The following is an 18,685-nucleotide window of genomic DNA, read 5'->3' as shown; positions in this document are numbered from 1 at the left end:
GGAAAACTTGACTTTCCATCCCCTGCTACTTTACCAGAAGTTGTCTCAACCCATCAAGACGTCCTGATGAGCCATCTTTTGGGTCTGCATGATCACAGCAACTAGAGCCAGCAAAATGGAGTAACCATTGGAAGAATTTGTCCTGCTTGTGCCTTCTCTCCAGTCTCAGGAAACAGGCAGAGCATCCATGAGATTTCAGTTGACATATCAGCAGCATTTTCTGACTAACAAAGGCACCTGCCAGAGGAGGAGGATGCAGACACCAACTGTCTGATGCTGCTCATGACTTTCTGTATAGCCACTGATGCCCTCTCTGTACAGCACCATTTCTGCTGGGATCACATTGTCATGCAAGACCTGGAATGACCAGCAGTGGCTCCAGAATTTTTGCATAAAGAAAGTGACATTTGTGGAGCTCTGTGAGCAGCGTGACCCAACCTTGCAGTGTCAGGCCACAAGCCATGCTGGTCCAGAAGCAGGTTGCTGTACCAGTCTAGAAGCTGCCACTCCTGATTGCTACAGGTCTGTTGCTAACCAGTTTGGTGTTGGCAAGTCAATTGTGGTGGTGGTGGTTTCTAAGGCAATCAGGAGAGTGATTTACCCAAAGGTGGTGGGCATAAACAATGTCCCTGAAGTAATTGCTGTTTTTTGGAGAATGGGGTTTTCAAACTACACCAGGGCCATTGATGAGACACATGTGCCCATAGTTTGCCCTCCTCAAGGAGCACATAAACCACAAAGGGAACGACTCCATTGTTCTGCAGGCCCTTGTCGACCACAGAGACTGATTTATGGATGCTAGCATACAGGAGCGGCGCCAGAGTTTCTGGCGCCCTAGGCAGAATTCGGGGGGCGGCATTTTGTGCGCTTCCCATGCAGGTCCGGCTTTAGGCCTATTCCACCAATTCCACCGAATCGGGCCCCGCGCCTAAGAGAGCCCCGCGTCCAGTGAGAATCCCTTCCCTGGCTAGAGGCGCCTTTTTAATTTTTACTCACCTGGTGGCGCTTTGGGTCTTCAGCGGCACTTCAGCGGCGGGTCCTTCGCTTACTCTGGGTCTTGGGTGACACTTCGGCAGTCGGTCCTTCAGTGCTGCTGAAGATCCAGAGCAAGTGAAGGACACGGAGCGAGTGAAGGACCCACTGCCGAAGTGCCGCCAAAGACTCAAAGCACCGCCCAGTGAATACAAGCCCCACGTGTTTTTTTACATGTGTTTTTTTTTTTAAGTCATTCCTGCCAGGGCCCCATCGAAACTGTTTGAATTGGGACCGGACTTCCTAAAACCGGCCCTGCCTTTAGGAACCCTAACCCTAGGGAGGGAAGCCCTACCCACAGGAACCCTAAACCCTAGATCAAAGTGCCCTACCCATAGGAACCCTAACCCTAGCTCCCAGTGCCCTACCCACAGGAACCATAACCCTAGCTCTCAGTGCCCTACCCTTAGCAACCCTAACACTAGGGTGGGAAGCCCTACCCATAGGAACCCTAACCCTACGTCCAAGTGCCCTACCCTTAGGAACCTTAACCCTGGCTCCAAGTGCCCTAAACATAGGAACCCGAACCTTAGGGCGGGGTGCCCTACCCATAGGAACCCTAACCATAGCTCCAAGAGCCCTATCCTTAGAAACCCTAACCCTAGCTCCAAGTGTCCTACCCTTAGGAACCCTAACCCTAGTTCCAAGTACCCTACCCTTAGGAAACATAACCCTGGGGCGGGAAGCACTACCCATAGGAACCCTAACCCTAGCTCCAAGTGCTCTACTCATAGGAACCCTAACCCAATTCCAAGAGCCCTATCCATGGGAACCCTAACACTAGCTCAAAGTGCCCTATGCTTATGAACCCTAACCCTAGGGAGGGAAGCCCTACCCACAGAAAACCTAACCCTAGCTCCCAGTGCCCTACCCTTAGGAACCCTAACCCTAGGGCGGGAAGCCTTACCCACAGGAACCCTAACGCTAGCTCCCAGTGCCCTATCCTTAGGAACCCTTACCGTAGGGAGGGGAGCACTACACATAGGAACCCTAACCCTAGCTTCAAGTTCCCTACAATTAGGAACCCTACCCCTAGCTCCAAGTGCCCTACCCTTAGGAACCCTAACCCTGGCACCAAGTGCCCTCCCCGTAGAACCCTAATCCTAGCTCCAAGTGCCCTACCGATAGGAATCCTTACATTGGGCGGGAAGCCCTACCATAGTAATTCTAACCCTATCTCCAAGTGCCCTACCCACAGGAACCATAATCCTAGCTCTCAGTGCCCTACCCTTAGCAACCCTAACACTAGGGTGGGAAGCCCTACCCATAGGAACCCTAACCCTACATCCAAGTGCCCTACCCTTAGGAACCTTAACCCTAGCTCCAAGTGCCCTAACCATAGGAACCCGAACCTTAGGGCGGGGTGCCCTACCCATAGGAACCCTAACCATAGCTCCAAGAGCCCTACCCATAGGAAGCCTAACACTAGGGCGGGTAGCAGTACGCACAGGAACCCTACACCTATCTCCAAGTGTCCGAACCTTAGGAACGCTATCCCTAGCTCCAAGTGCCCTACCCATAGGAACCCTGACACTAGCTCCAAGTGCCCTACCCATAGGAACCCTAACCCTAGCTCCAAGTGCCCTATCCTTAGGTTCCCTAACCCTAGCTCCAAGTACGCTACCCTTAGGAACCCTAACCTTAGGGTGAGGAGACTACCTATAGGAACCCTAACCCTAGATCCAAGTGCCCTACTCATAGGAACCCTAATCCCAGCTCCAAGTGCCCTACCCTTAGGAACCCTAACCCTAGTGCGGGGTGCCCTACCCATAGGAACCCTAAAACTTGCTCCAAGTGCCGTACCAATAGGAACCCTAACCCTAGCTCCAAGTGCCCTACCCATAGGAACCCTTACCTTAGCACCAAGTGCCCTACCATTAGGAACCCTAAGGCTAGGGCGGGAAGCCCTACCCCTAAGAGCCCTAACCCTAGCTCCAAGTGCCCTACCCATAGGAACCCTAACCCTAGCTCCAAGTGCCCTACCCTTACGTTCCCTAACCTTAGGGTGAGGAGCCCTACCTATAGGAACCCTAACTCCAAGTGCCCTACTCATAGGAACCCTAATCGCAGATCCAAGTGCCCTACCCTTAGGAACCCTAACCCTAGGGCGGGAAGCCCTACCCATAGGATCCCTAACCCTAGCTCCAAGTCCCCTACTCATAGGAACCCTAACCCAATGCCAAATGCCCTACCCATGGGAACCCTAACCCTAGCTCCAAGTGCCCTACGCTTAGGAAACCTAACCCTAGGGCAGGAAGCCCTTCCCAGAGGAACCCTAAACCTAGCTCCAAGTGCGGTATCCTTAGGAACCCTAAACCTAGCTCCATGTGCCCTACCCATAGGAACCCTAACCCTAGCTCCAAGTGCCCTACCCATAGGGACCCTTACCTTAGCTCCAAGTACCCTACCCTTAGGAACCCTAATCCCAGCTGCAAATGCCCTACCCTTAGGAACCCTAACCCTAGAGCGGGAAGCCCTACCTATAGAATCCCTAACCCTAGCTCCAAGTCCCCTACTCATAGGAACCCTAACCCAATGCCAAATGCCCTACCCATGGGAACCCTAACCCTAGCTTCAAGTGCCCTACGCTTAGGAACCCTAACCATAGGGAGGGAAGCCCTACCCACAGGAAACCTAACCCTAGCTCCCAGTGCCCTATCCTTAGGAACCCTTACCGTAGGGCACGGAGCACTACCCATAGGAACCTTATCCTTAGGTCCAAGTGCCCTACCCATAGGAATCCTAAACTTAGGGCGGGGTGAAATACCTATAGGAACCCTAAGCCTAGCTTCAAGTGCCCTACAATTAGGAACCCTAAACCTAGCTCCAAGTGTCCTACCCTTTGGAAACTTAACCCTGGCACCCAGTGCCCTCCCAATAGGAACCCTACAAACAGCTCCAAGTGCCATACCCATAGGAACCCTAACCATAGCTCCAAGTGTCCTACCCATAGAAACCCTAACCCTAGCTCCAAGTTCACTACCCATAGGAACCCTAACCCTAGCTCCAAGTGCACTATCCATAGGAACCCTAACCGTAGGGCATTGTTCCCTACCCATAGAATCCCTAACCGTAGCTCCAAGTGCCCTACCCATAGGAACCCTAACCCTAGTTCCATGTACCCCAGCCTTAGGAACGCTAACCCTAGGGCGGGAAGCCCTATCCATAGGAACCCTAACCGTAGCTGCCAGTTCCCTACAGTTAGGAACCCTAACCCTAGCTCCAAGTGCCCTACCCATAGGAACCCTAACACTAGGGCGGGTAGCCGTACCCACAGGAACCCTACACCTATCTCCAAGTGCCCTAACCTTAGGAACGCTATACCTAGCTTCAAGTACCCTACCCTTCGGAACTCTAACCCAAGGGCGGGAAGCCCTCTCTATAGGAACCCTAACCCTAGCTCCAAGTGCCCTACCCATAGGAACCCTAACCCTAGCTCCAAGTGCCCTACCTTAGGAACCCTAACCCTATTGCGGGGTGCTCTACCCATAGGAACCCTAACCCTAGCTCCAAGTGCCCTACCCATAGGAACCCTTACCTTAGCACCAAGTGCCCTACCATTAGGAACCCTAAGGCTAGGGCGGGAAGCCCTACCCCTAAGAGCCCTAACCCTAGCTCCAAGTACCCTACCCATAGGAACCCTAACCCTAGCTCCAAGTGCCCTACCCTTAGGAACCCTAACCCTAGGGCGGGAAGCCCTACCCATAGGATCCCTAACCCTAGCTCCAAGTCCCCTACTCATAGGAACCCTAACCCAATTCCAAGTGCCCTACCCATGGGAACCCTAACCATAGCTCCAAGTGCCCTACGCTTAGGAAACCTAACCCTAGGGCAGGAAGCCCTTCCCAGAGGAACCCTAAACCTAGCTCCAAGTGCGGTATCCTTAGGAACCCTAAACCTAGCTCCAAGTGCCCTACCCATAGGAACCCTAACCCTAGCTCCAAGTGCCCTACCCATAGGGACCCTTACCTTAGCTCCAAGTACCCTACCCTTAGGAACCCTAATCCCAGCTGCAAATGCCCTACCCTTAGGAACCCTAACCCTAGAGCGGGAAGCCCTACCTATAGAATCCCTAACCCTAGCTCCAAGTCCCCTACTCACAGGAACCCTAACCCAATGCCAAATGCCCTACCCATGGGAACCCTAACCTTAGCTTCAAGTGCCCTACGCTTAGGAACCCTAACCATAGGGAGGGAAGCCCTACCCACAGGAAACCTAACCCTAGCTCCCAGTGCCCTATCCTTAGGAACCCTTACCGTAGGGCACGGAGCACTACCCATAGGAACCTTATCCTTAGGTCCAAGTGCCCTACCCATAGGAATCCTAAACTTAGGGCGGGGTGAAATACCTATAGGAACCCTAAGCCTAGCTTCAAGTGCCCTACAATTAGGAACCCTAACCCTAGCTCCAAGTGCCCTACCTTAGGAACCCTAACCCTATTGCGTGGTGCTCTACCCATAGGAACCCTAAACCTTGCTCCAAGTGCCGTACCCATAGGAACCCTAACCCTAGCTCCATGTGCCCTACCCATAGGAACCCTAACCCTAGGGCAGGAAGCCCTACCCATAGGATCCCTAACCCTAGCTCCAAGTTCCCTAACCATAGGAACCCTAACCTTAACTCCAAATGCCCTACCCTTAGGAACCCTAACGCTAGCTCCAAGTGCCCTACCCATAGGAACGCTAACTCTAGCTCCATGTGCCCTACCCATAGGAACCCTAACCCTAGGTCCAAGTCCCCTACTCATAGGAACCCTAACCCTAGCTCCAAGTGCCCTAACCATAGGAACCCTAACCTTAGCTCCAAATGCCCTACCCTTAGGAACCCTAACGCTACCTCCAAGTGCCCTACCCATAGTTACCCAAACCCTAGCTCCCTGTGCCCTACCCATAGGAACCCTAACTCTAGGGCAGGAAGCCCATAGGCTCCCTAAACCTAGCTCTAATTGCCCTATTCATAGGAACCCTAACATAATTCCAAGTGCCCTACCCATGGAAACCCTAACCCTAGCTCCAAGTGCCCTACGCTTAGGAACCCTAACCCTAGGGTGGGAAGCCCTACCCAGAGGAACCCTACACCTAGCTCCAAGTGCCCTACCCATAGGAAACCTAACCCTAGCTCCAAGTGCCGCACCCATAGGAAACCTAACTCTAGAGCAGGGCGCCCTATCCATAGGAACCGTAACCCTAGATCGAAGTGCCCTACCCATAGGAACCCTAACCCTAGCTCCAATTGCCCTACCGATAGGAACCCTAACCCTAGCTCCAAGTGCCCTACCCTTAGGTTCCGTAACCCTAGCTCCAAGTGCCCTACAGGAACCCTAATTCCCAGCTACAATTGCCCTACCCTTAGGAACCCTAACCCTAGGGCAGGAAGCCCTACCCACAGGAACCCTAACCCTAGCTTCAAGTGCCCTATCCTTAGGAACCCTTACCGTAGGGCACGGAGCACTACCCATAGGAACCTTATCCTTAGGTCCAAGTGCCCTACCCATAGGAATCCTAACCCTAGCTCCAAGTGCCGCACCCATAGGAAACCTAACCCTACAGCAGGGCGCCCTACCCATAGTAACCCTAACCCTAGCTCCAAGTACCCTGACCATAGGAACCCTAACCCTAGCTCCAAGTGCCGTACCCATAGGAACCCTAACCCTATGGTGGAAAGCCCTACCCATAGGATCCCTAACCCTAGGTCCAAGTCCCCTACTCATAGGAACCCTAACCCAATTCCAAGTGCCCTATTCATGGGAACCCTACACCTAGCTCCAAGTGCCCTACCCATAGGAACCCTAACCCTAGCTCCAAATGCCGCACCCATAGGAAACCTAACTCTAGCTCCAAGTTCCCTGATCATAGGAACCCTAACCGTAGCTCCAAGCGCCCTACCCATAGGAACCCTAAACCTTGCTCCAAGTGCCAAACCCATAGGAACCCTAACCCTAGCTCCATGTGCCCTACCCATAGGATCCCTAACCCTAGGTCCAAGTCCCCTACGCATAGGATCCCTAACCCTAGTTCCAAGTACCCTGACCATAGGAACCCTAACCCTATCTCCAAGTGCCCTAACCATAGGAACCCTAACCCTAGGTCCAAGTGCCCTAACCATAGGAACCCTACCGCTAGCTCCAAGTGCCCTACCCATAGGAAACCTAACTTTAGCTCCAAGTGCCGCACCCATAGGAAACCTAACCCTACAGCAGGGCGCCCTACCCATAGGAACCCTAACCCTAGCTCCAAGTGCCCTATCTATAGGAACCCTAACCCTAGCTCCAACTGCCGTACCCATAGGAACCCTAACCCTATGGCGGGAAGCCCTACCCATAGGATCCCTAACCCTAGGTCCAAGTCCCCTACTCATAGGAATCCTAACCCAATTCCAAGTGCCCTATTCATGGGAACCCTACACCTAGCTCCAAGTACCCTACCCATAGGTACCCTAACCCTAGCTCTAAGTGCCATACTCATAGGAACCCTAACCCTAGCTTCAAGTGCCCTATCCTTAGGAACCCTTATCGTAGGGCACCCTGCACTAGGGTTAGGGTTCCTAGGGGTACCGTGATCCAGCTTGTTTGGATGGCTGGCTGATTTTTTCCCCAGAAATTAACGTATGCTCCTTTTAGAACGTTATTTAGCAGTTTGACTATTCTGTTCTGAATGAGGTTGTTTGCTCTCTGATTCTGCAGGTCATAGCTTATGGGCTGGGTATCTTCAGAATCCATCCTATTCTAGCATCCACCCTGATATCCCAGCATCTCTCTCATCACTATGTCCCTGGCACTCAGCAGCTGGACAAGCCTTCACAGCCTCGCTGATCCAGAGATTTCCCCAATCTAGTTCCCCTGTTGGTGCAAATACACACACTTGTGTCCTTCACTGAGAATCCGATGGTAGCTGCATAGCACAGGAAAGTTCCCTTACTTATACCTCTTCTCAGGGACACAGCCGGGTTCCTCTTCTCTTCTCCCCATGTTGCCCCTTGAAGCTTTATTTTTAGGTCTCTTTTCTCTCTCCCTCACTTTCCCCCAGGAAACCCTGTGGCCAGGAGACTGCATCCCGTTGCTCTGTTCCTAATGTGAACACAACAGTTCTTTCTGGAGAAGTGCGAGGCTTCATCTCCCACTCAGACTTCATAGCTCTGGGGGCTGTACCAATAGCTGTGCACTATGGTGTCATCCTGAGTTGCTTTTGTTGCAGCCCTGGCTGAGTCCTCCCTTTGTGGATGGTCCCCAGTCTGCTGTATTGGACCCAACCTCCAGCTCTGATGCGCTTCCAAGCCCAGTGGATCAGAGCAGCATTCAGGCACTGTCTCTAGTTCTGGCCTCTCAGACATAGTCCTGGGGAGCAAACTGTCTGACATCCCTCTTTGGGATGCAAGACTAACTGCCCTCAGCCCTGAGACCAGTGCTGAACCCCCAAACCGCCCTAGGAATTGATGCACACTCTCCCAGGGTCCACCCTCTAGGCATTCTTAATTATAGTTTAACTCTTCATAGACCACATGAAAAGTAATAAGGATGCAGAGGCTTTGCAAAGAAACATTGTAAATATACACTTTACTCAGACAGCCCAGAAAATTTACAGATTTTTGAAAAACACCACACATCTGAACTCAATTTCTTCCCTCAGAGTCCTTGTCATTCCAGAGAGTCTATTGGGTTCTGATCAGTGTCTCCAGCCCCTACTCCTCCCTCTCATTTTCCTGGTTCTGGCACTGGTCTGCCCCTCTGGTGTAGAGAGCATCTCTTTAAAATCTACCTGGGACACCTTTTCCTGCTCCTCTTCTTCAGTGGAGATCTTCCATGCACCAGCCATCGAGTGGGATGCTGACGGAGGGTTGTTAGAAGTCAGTGGCTCTACTAGTAGCCTCCATTGCTCCTGCCGGGATAGGGCTATTCAAGGTTGATGACGGTGTTTCAAGTTCTCAGACACAGTCTGTTTCCTGCCGCACTAGAGAAGTTCTAATCCATGCTGACTGGTCACAATCAGCAGTGATATTCCACCAAACAACAAGGAATTCATGGTTTGACAGACATATTCCCAGAACTCTTACAGCTCAGAGGCCTCTTCTCCTTTCTCTCAGATGTGGGCAATAGTGAATACAGTATGGGATTGAATTAGGGTCCTTTCCCTGTAGAGTGACCAGATAGCAAGTGTGAAAAATTGGGACAGGAAGTGGGGAGTAATAGGCACCTGTATAAGAAAAATCCCCAAATATCAGGACATCTGGTCACCCTATTTCCCTGCCAGGTTTGAGGGGGTATTCCCTATACATGAAAAAGGAATACAGCTTGTACTGTTAATATCTTACTGGTATAAAGGTTTTAATACCTCAACTTCTAAACTGAACCCACTGTGTAGTTCCTCAGGTACATTGGATTAGTTCACTTCTGTGATCAAAGAGGTAGTTCATACTACTGGCTTATCAGCATCTTGCTGTGGGTAGACAGGCTGGAGTTCATTCTTCTTCTTTTCTTTACATGGCCTTGTATTATAAGTAACCATGGATGTAAACTCAGTGCTCAGTTTGTAATGAAAGAGGTGCCGGGGCTCAAGCAATACTGATAATACCATTCCTCATAGGCACCGGCTATTTCCTTTGCCCAGGGCTGCTCAACCCCCACTACACACACACACACACACCCACCCACCCATCAAGTCCCCACCTCCACTATGCCTCTTCTCCACTTCTTTCCACCCACTCCCCATCTCCTCCTCACGCCTCCTGCACGCCATGGAACAGCTGCTTGTGGTGGGTGAGAGGCATTGGAAGGGAGTGGGAGGAGTTGAGCGGAGGGCCTGCCGGCAGATGAGAGGTGCTGGGGGCGGGTGGGAGTTGGCTGCTAGTCGGTGCTAAGCACCCACTAATTTTTTTCCAGCCCTGAAGCACCCACGGAGTTGGTGCCTATGCCATTCCTAGAACAAAATGGCATCCTTCACACAGCATGACCTTGCACACCACGAGGTCATGCTTTGCATGGAAGTGTACCCCAGCATGAAGACGGATGACAGGGCTGTGCCCCAGCAAGTCCCGGCACAAATTAAGGTCAGATTAAACAGGTGTAAAACTCATGTGGAATGAAGAGTCAGGCTCATGATGTTTGTACAACATGCTAGATTTAAATATAAACTGCACTGCTACAAAATCAGATGTGTCTATTATAAGGACATTTGTCTTGCCCCTTTATACGTAGTTTAACAAGCAAGATAACATCCCTGGCAGATGTTGATGAGATGAGCTATAGTACTACAGAGCTGAAATATTTGCAAAGGGCATGAAACAGAGTGATAACTATTGCCTTAGTCAAAGGGGGAGCTTTAATTTCTAAACCATCCCCATGTGGGCATGAACAACGAAAACTCTGCCCTGTGGTGACACCACACAATAACCATACCCTTATAATTAAGGCATTTTAGTGTGTGGTCTCAGATTAGATTAATGGATTTTTAAAGACATTCCCTGATGGTGTCACTACAGGACAGAGTTAAGGCTATTTGTGTGCCTTTATTGTGCATTTCTTACACTGAAAAGCAGTTCAAATATGTTAAAGTAACCTTAACTTTTACTATCCTGGATTCATAATGTTTGTTTTTTGGGAACATCCCAGTAATTTCCCCCCCACCCCCAATCTTTAAATTATTGATACATACTCTCAACCTTAAAGAAAATCCAATTAAAAGGGGGTTATTTAGGAATTTTTAAAGCCACTATGCATCTTATGTACTAAATTGTGGGGAAAGGGCACGTTTGACATCTGCCTTTTGTTTTTAAGCATAAGAAGTATTTTAGTGACCTTTCCCAAATTTCTGACTGATTTAGAATGCGTGCTTGTGCTGTTTTCAAACAGAAAACACATGGAGTGCACATAAGGTGCCAGAGTTGTGTAATTTACACAGAAAAATGTGTCCTGTAAGAGATGACAGAACATGGCTCTACTTTTTTAACAGCCCTTGCATAAGGCCTGATAATGTGTGGTGCTGAGAATCTACAGCTCCCACTGAAGGCAAGTGGGAGATGTAAGGACTACCAACAATGATAGGATTAGTCCCATAGATATGACTCAAATCAAAGTATAACCGTTCTTCTTCAGTAAGTCCACTGAAAATTCTAGCTGTGGGGGCACATTTTATATACTGCAGAAGGCAGAACGTTCAGCTCCTTCTGCCTCAGTCTCTGGGTAACTCTCTCATGATGAACTCCTGCCCACGTGCAGTCTGTCACATGGCTAGATGCCCACAGTTTCTCACACTCCCAATTGTTTTTCAGGTATGTAACGGGAAACCTGGTAGCAAAAATCTTTCATGGCTTCTTTTCCGTCTCTCTGATACACACACCACTTACAACAAAAGTCTGCTAGCTCCGGACTCAGGGCCAAACGCTATGGCCCCCCCCCCCCGCTGTGCCCCACTGCTCCCCCCAGCTCCTCCCTGCCCACTCACACAGGCTTGGATTGCACTGGTGTGTTTCAGGGTGGGGGAGTGAGGGGGGAGTCCAGAATGCGAAGATACTTCATAGGAGGGCACTGCATACTCCTCCACACCACAGAACTAAGATACACCCTGACCCCTCATTCAGAAGCATGTGTGTGTGTTTAAAGGGGGCTGGCAGGCAGTACATGTGAAATACAGAGGTCCTGGCCACAAAATCCTATGCAAGAGTAGCAACAGAAAGAGTAGTGGCCTGCCTCAACTCTGTCTCCACAGCCTGCTGTGCCAGATGAGGAGCATCTCTGTGCCAGTTACTGCAGGGCAGGGCTGAGAAGTCTGTTTCTCAACCCCACGTACATTCCTCTAAACACAAAGCCCATTTAGCTGGGCTGTGCATTCTGTTTAAGGACATGGCTCTCAGTGAATGATATTGAAGCTGAAACATGACTCCCAGGGATACCTCCCTTCCTTCCATCACTCATTCTTTTAGAACCACCACGCCTATTTTGTATTTTCCTAATGTAATTAGATGTGCTACAGCTGGTATACATCTGTACCTAGCCTCTCTAATGAGCATGTACAAATAGAAGCCTCCTCCAGAGAAGACAAAAAGCAAGAGATTAACTAGTAATTCTTTCCTCTTTATTAACAAAATGCTTTGGTAATATGCAGTCGGCTTTGCAGGACAGAAGCATACATTTACAGCTGCATTTTTCTTTTCTCTCTCTGCATCTATCCAGCCACACACAAACCTGTCTTTTGTGACCACCAAACTGCCCATGTAGAGATGGTATTCTTGGTCATCACTAGCATTTGAACCTGGGCCCTCCAGTGCAGAGGGCATAAGTCTCTGTAACAACTGTCATAATGGGGGATTGGTCTGAGCTCTGCAAGTTTGTGGTTCATAAGCTGCTACAGTGTGAGCTAAAGGACTAGCTCCATTCATGGGAGCAGAAGTAGGCTCTTATCCTTTGTAGATCAGGCTGAGGGGGACACACAGCACTGAACAGTGGGATACACTCAGCCAGTGTCAGAATTATGAGGTGATTCTTTTGTAACAGTCCTCACTCAGGATCTTGCTGGGAAGCATGGCCTAGTGGTCAAGCCACAATCCCAGACTGCCAAGGGGGTTGTGAGGAGGGGAGCCCAGCCCCCCCCCCCACTGGGCTCCAACCCAGTGGCCCTTCAAGCTACCACTAATCTGGCAACCAAGGCTGATTAAGACTGTCCTACCTGGGCCTCTTCCTCTTGTCTCCCCCCAGGGTCAGCTCAGTCCAAGGCCTTCACCTGATGGGGAAAGCTGAACCAAAAGAAATAAGAGGACATTTCCAAGGTCAGAGGATACTTCCCTCTCCAGTTGTCTCTGCAGTGTCAGAGCCTTTAGGTTACCCTCTGCTCTTCTGGAGTTGTGGGCTACAGATCTACTCAGCTCCAGCTCTATCACCCAAATGAGCTAATTCCCTGCCTTTTAATTCCTCCAACAGATGGAGCATTTGCTGCAGGTGTGGTGGGGCAGGGCTGGCTGAGCCCAAAATGATCCCTTAACTCCTTGTGGCCTAGTGTGAGGATGGTACACCCCATCACACGTGCCCACAACCCTTTTGCGTCCCTCCAAATTAAAAGATTCCTTTTAAATAACACAGAGGAGACTCCTTAGGCTACTCCCAGCCTCTTCTGTGGTAGGAGAAGTGCATTGCACCTGCTGGCACTAGAAGCAGCGCATACAGCTGCCAACATTTGAAAAGGATTTTCAGACACAACTCCCCAGTGAGCCATGGGTCTGAATAGCTGCTAGGCCCCCAGCATATTTTGAGTACAATCTGGTGCAATTTAGCTTATTTTCCCTGACTTTTTCTCCAGCTACTTAATTATAGAATCCAGCATAGGCAGCAATATTAATATCACAAGCACTCAGAATACAGGTTCCCCTCTAAGCTTACCCTGACAGAGACCACCTGAGAATGAAATGCAGTAAAATATAGACACATAAATACATTAAATCAAACTTAGTAATGTTTCCTAGATTTTTTCCAGCTTTCATTTCTTTAACCTGTTTTTTCTCTCCTCCCATCTCTGATTTATTCTATCATCTCCATTTCATGTATTTTTTCATGTGCACATTCTGTTTTCTCTCTCATTTCCTCTCCCTACATCTCCTCTTGTTGGGTCTTCTCCTTGAAAGCAGCCTCTCCTTTCCCTTCATCCTTGACCCCAGCCCATTCTTGTTATTATTTATTAAGCGCTGACAGTGTGCTTGACACTGCACAGGGAAGACATGGCCACTCCCTCAAGTTGCTTACTATCATCTTTGCTCTCCCTCATATTCTTTTGTCCTTGACCTCTCTTCCCCTCACTTCCTTTGGCTCTTCTCTAATTTCCAAAGAGTCTCCCTCACCTTCCTCTTATCCTTCACCCTCCTCTCAGCAACCCCACTTCCTACTTTGCTCCCCACTGTGGCCACCCCGCTGAGTTTTCTCTCCCAACTGAGATCCACCCTGCTTCCTCCCCATATCTGAGGTGAATTCCCTTATTGTGCCTTCTCACTCCCTCTCCCTTAATGCAAGTTCCCCTCTTAGGGTGACCAGATAGCAAGTGTGAAAAATTGGGATGGGGTGGGGGGTAATAGGAAACTATATAAGAAAAAGACCCCAAAATCAGGACTGTCCCTGTAAAATAGGGACATCTGGTCACCCTAAGGGACCTTTCCCTTCCCTCCTTAACCCATGGAGGAGGCTGCTGCTGAAGGTGGATACGAGGCCTAGTTCCTCTCCCTCTGCCCATATATTCCTCTCATTTCCCCTGAGTAGCTGCTGCTATTGTGGGGTAGAAGATGTACTGGCAGATAAGCAGGGGTGCCAGCTCAACTGCAGAAAACTGGCACAAAGTGGGTGGAAAAATGAGAAGACACAGACTGCCACATGCTCACTTAACAGCAGCTCCCCCAGAGTCACCCATGATTCCCCCGTCCACAGCCACTGCCACAGATCGGTTCAGGGGCCTCCCTATAACAAGAGGATCCATCAAACACGAGTTTGACTGAGTAAGGGTTTGGTCCATGCCAGTTAAAATATTTGCTACTTAAACATTTGTGCACAAGAAATAATAGAGGGAGCTAAGGGTGGGTGGCGGGTGGAACAAATAAGGAAATAAGATTTAAGAAAGTGTTTGCAAAAATGGGGTACCCAATAAGAGCTACAAGTGATTAGAAAACATAGAACATCTGTGTTTACCTGCCCATCCCAGCCAAATGTTGGGGAACCTCAAAAGCATTGTGATCAAGGAGTTCAGCTGATTGTCGGAACAAAGGAGAGAACACAAGCATAGCTTGAGTAAGTTCTTTCAGATATTCGGAATACATGGGAGTCACCTGAATATTTGTTGTTTTTTTTTTCTATCAAAGCAAAGACAAACTAGGAGTGGCCACATCAGCTAAAGAGAAGGATGACTGGACACAAAATCCAAGGCAGCACCAGCCAATGTAACAGAGTAGCAGATCTGAGATGTTCACCTACTTGGGTAAGGCGTATGCTCTGCACTCCCCTCAGCAGAAACTCTCTCTTGCCGAGGAAACTTGGGAGTAAGGTTGGCCTTAGTTCTGCTGTTTCTCCTTTCCACAGTGTGGTCCAGTAGACAGAGTACTGAACTGAGAATCAAGAGACCTAAGTTGTGTTGCCAGATCTGCTATTGACTCTCTGTGACGATGGGCAAGTCATTTAACCTCCCTATGCCTTGGTTTCCCCATCAGGAAATGTGAATAATAAATGTTTCCCCTTCTGTGTGAAGCATTTTGAGATCTACAGATGAGGAGCACTGTATGGATGCAAAATGTTATTATTAAAATGTTTTCCTCTCTTGCTACTAACATCACCCCCCATTTTATGTGGATTAAGCTTGAGAGAGAGCTGCTTTTCATCCACATCTGCACCGCTTGCAGGCACTGAGATCACTGTGTGAAGGGGTTGCTCACTTGTGATGAAAAGGACTTTCAGAGCCAATTAAAGTTCACAGACCCAACATTTATTCTCTGGCACAGTTGGTGCAATTCTTTTAGTAAGGAAGGTTTTTTCATTGTCGTTGAGCAACTGTAGCGGCAGAGAAGCCTTCCACCATAAGAGCTAGTAATCGTCCTGGCTCAAAACTAATTCCTGGAGCGGGACAGAGGGAGTTAGCCTTTATATAAACAGTAGATTTAATTTTCTAATGTAAACAACTCTCTGGGATAATCAAAGCATCAATATTCAATGAAACATTAAACAACACAAGTTTACATGTAGTAGTATATTCAGATACACTGGCTGCATTGCTGGTATTACTGACAGTGGATTTTTTTTTTAAGGCTTTATTTTCTTAGTGCTCTTTCTTGCCATTAGCATCTTCACCCTGGTGAAATTTGTATATAGGTAATGGACACTTCACTTGCTCACACAAGGATGTGCAATTTTTCTTCTTTCTGAAGAACAGTTTGTTCTCTTTTATGAGGTATTAATATATGTGAGCCTATTTGTGATGGTTTGCTACTGCTACTCAGGTTTCTCAACATGGGGTGAGATCCTCAGCTAATGTAAATCAGCATATTTATACCAGCTGAGGGTCTGACCCATGATTTGTTGTGATATTGAAATGTAGGTCATTTCTTTAATTTTTGTGTTAAAAATTAACATTCTTGAGAAGGATAAATTTCTGGCCCAGATCCTGTACCCACTGATGTCAGGGGAAGAATGAGCAGACCCTAAGAACTCAGGATTAGGCTCTAATATAAATCATATGCAAAAACTAAATGAATGTTACCATTGTGAACTGAAACACAAAAAGGTCAGAGATGCAAAATGTAAAGGGACACAGGTCAAATTTGTCCAAAAATGTTAAAATAAACGTTTGTAAATCTTAACATTGATGGAAAACTCTCTCTTTTTAAAAAAAATCTAAAGGTAAAGATTTTTAAAATAAATAAACATTCCCATACTATGCATGCAACTCAGATATTGCAGCATTGCACTATTGCATGATAACATGAAAATGAAACTAACTAGAAGCTGACTGCAGAACAAAGTGAAGATGGTTTCATCTATTCTCATTGTCCCAGCTGAGAGAAAGGTAAATTAAACAAATAGTATAATCAGTGAAAAGCAAATTAGATCTTTAAAATTCTTTCAGTTTTAATAATTAAGGCCCTGATCCTGCACAAGGATTCATGCAGGCATTAAGATTTGCCCAAGCAGTTCCTACAGCAGGATTAGGGACTAAAGATACTAGTAATTTAGGTCCCATTTTAGCAAAGCCCTTGAGCATATGTTTAATTTTAAGCCTGTGCTTAACTCCCATTGAAACCATGTGCATAAATGCTTTGTGGAATCAGAGCAACAGCACCTGAACCTGTTCCAGTATTGCCAACCGTAAGGCTTTCAAAAATCTTGAGTCAGATCCACCATAACAAATCATGAGATTTTGAAAAAATAGTATCACTTGGGTTCTGTTTATTTGCCTTCACAGGTTTTTTTTGAACTTTCAGGGTTCCCATTTTCAAGCTTTTCTCTGCTACCATTAAGACTAGAAATTTACTTCTTTCAAAAATGAAAGCTGAAATTTCTCACATAATCCCATGACTCCAAGAGCTGGAGTTACAGGAAAAACACCAAATGCCATGAGACTCTTGATAAAATTGTGAAAGCTGGGACCACTGCTATTCCCATTTAAGTCAATTGGCATTTTGCCATTGACTGCAATGGAAACAACATTGGGCCCTGGCTGGGACCTGATGCCCAGAACATTTGGCTTCAGAAGGGCCAACTTTTGATTGAATTCAAGGAAAACAATTTTCTAGAAACAGATATTTTTTTCTAATAAAACAGAGGCTACATACACTATATTGTTTTGCATGTATCAGTCATTGTATGTGGATTTTTATTTCCCCACAAACGCCTTCCATCCTCTTACGGTGTATAGCAAATGCAAAAAAAAGGATCATTTTGACTTGTTTCCCTTATGATGATTTATTTAATGACTTTCCACTGTGTGTTGGGCTACTGATATACAATTTAAATAGGTCATAATTGTCTAGCACTTCGTTTCCTATTCATTCTCTATACACTTTTGAAAAGTAAAGCTGAAGAAAATAATAAAGAGTGTGGCGTAGTGATCATTTCTGACAGGAATCACACAGTCCCTCTAAATTGATCTTTAAGCTAAGTTAGCTGGTTGTATTGCATCAAAGTGTATTTGAGGGACAACGTTTATGATGGAACAGTACAAGAGGCAACATACTGTATGTTTTTACATGCATTTAAACTAAGTGAATGGAGCTGTCGGATAACTGTTAAAAGATGTTTATTGTAAATATAGGGCCTAGTCCTGGTTCAAGCAAAACTCCCCATTGATTCTGTGCCCCTGTGGGACGGGCAGTGGCACCCACCTAGAATCCTGAAGATTCCCAGCTGATCCATGCACATCATGGGGGATCCACAGCAAGCCAGGGCTATCTGCTTGGAAGAAACCTCATGTCTCTTTTATAATGTTGGGCCAGTGGGGGTCCCCCACTCCCTAGTGGTCTGGTTCCAAATATGATTTACGTTGGATTTCAGTGGTGCTGGCCTTTTGCACAGTGGTGAATTCCACAAGTACTCCTTATTTTTTAAAAAGTCTCTAGAGCAGATAAAACTAGATAGGATTTGCTGCACTCTACTGAGGTCCCTGCACAACATTTCTGTAGTAGATTGTTCTGCACTCTTACTGTGCACAATTAATTATATTTCTGTAAAATACTTGCACCCCCAATTTTTCCAATTAAATTCATTTCAATTTTACAATTCAATTTCAATCTGCTAATAAGAGCTATTTTTTTTAACATGCAGCATTTTAAGAAAGGATGCACTTTTAAACTAACATTTAAGGAGATGGTATCTTGCTGCAGGAAGTCATATCTTCAATGAAATCTAGTCTACTTTGATTAATAATTGATGACAATTTTGCATAGGCAAGTCAAAACGAGAGACGGCTCTTTCTATTGATCTGAGTGTCTCAAGTAAATGAAACAGATGAACATTTTCGCCTCCAGTTGTTAACTATTGATATGGCTGCAACACTGAGTTCAGCCTGTTTCATGAAAAGTGTGAATTCAAGATCAGAACAAGACAAAGAGTCTAACATTGTATTGTTTCCCATGTCTATTTAACACTAAATGGATGACAAACAGCCAGAGAACCTGTGTAATTGGACAGCTTGAGAGTATGGCA

General features: G+C 47.4%; 2 long non-coding RNA genes across 2 annotated transcripts in view; one reads left to right on the top strand and one right to left on the bottom strand.

Moving 5' to 3' along the window:
* The window catches only part of LOC120389323, a 29,819-nt gene extending 13,917 nt beyond the window's left edge, over positions 1-15,902 (top strand). The window contains exons 2-3 of the long non-coding RNA XR_005590868.1: positions 14,857-14,972; positions 15,074-15,902. This is a non-coding gene — a long non-coding RNA (uncharacterized LOC120389323). The remainder of the gene's footprint in view (positions 1-14,856; positions 14,973-15,073) is intronic.
* On the bottom strand, positions 8,556-12,884 carry LOC120389318. The gene is made up of 2 exons (XR_005590865.1): positions 12,690-12,884; positions 8,556-9,159 (listed from the first exon to the last, which is right to left on the bottom strand). It is a non-coding gene; the product is annotated as an uncharacterized LOC120389318 (long non-coding RNA).
* Positions 15,903-18,685: the final 2,783 nt, after the last annotated feature.

The sequence above is a fragment of the Mauremys reevesii genome, linkage group 1 (genome assembly GCF_016161935.1).
Source record: "Mauremys reevesii isolate NIE-2019 linkage group 1, ASM1616193v1, whole genome shotgun sequence".
Classification (NCBI taxonomy): Eukaryota; Metazoa; Chordata; order Testudines; family Geoemydidae; genus Mauremys; species Mauremys reevesii.
This window is presented reverse-complemented; position numbering and strand designations above follow the sequence as displayed.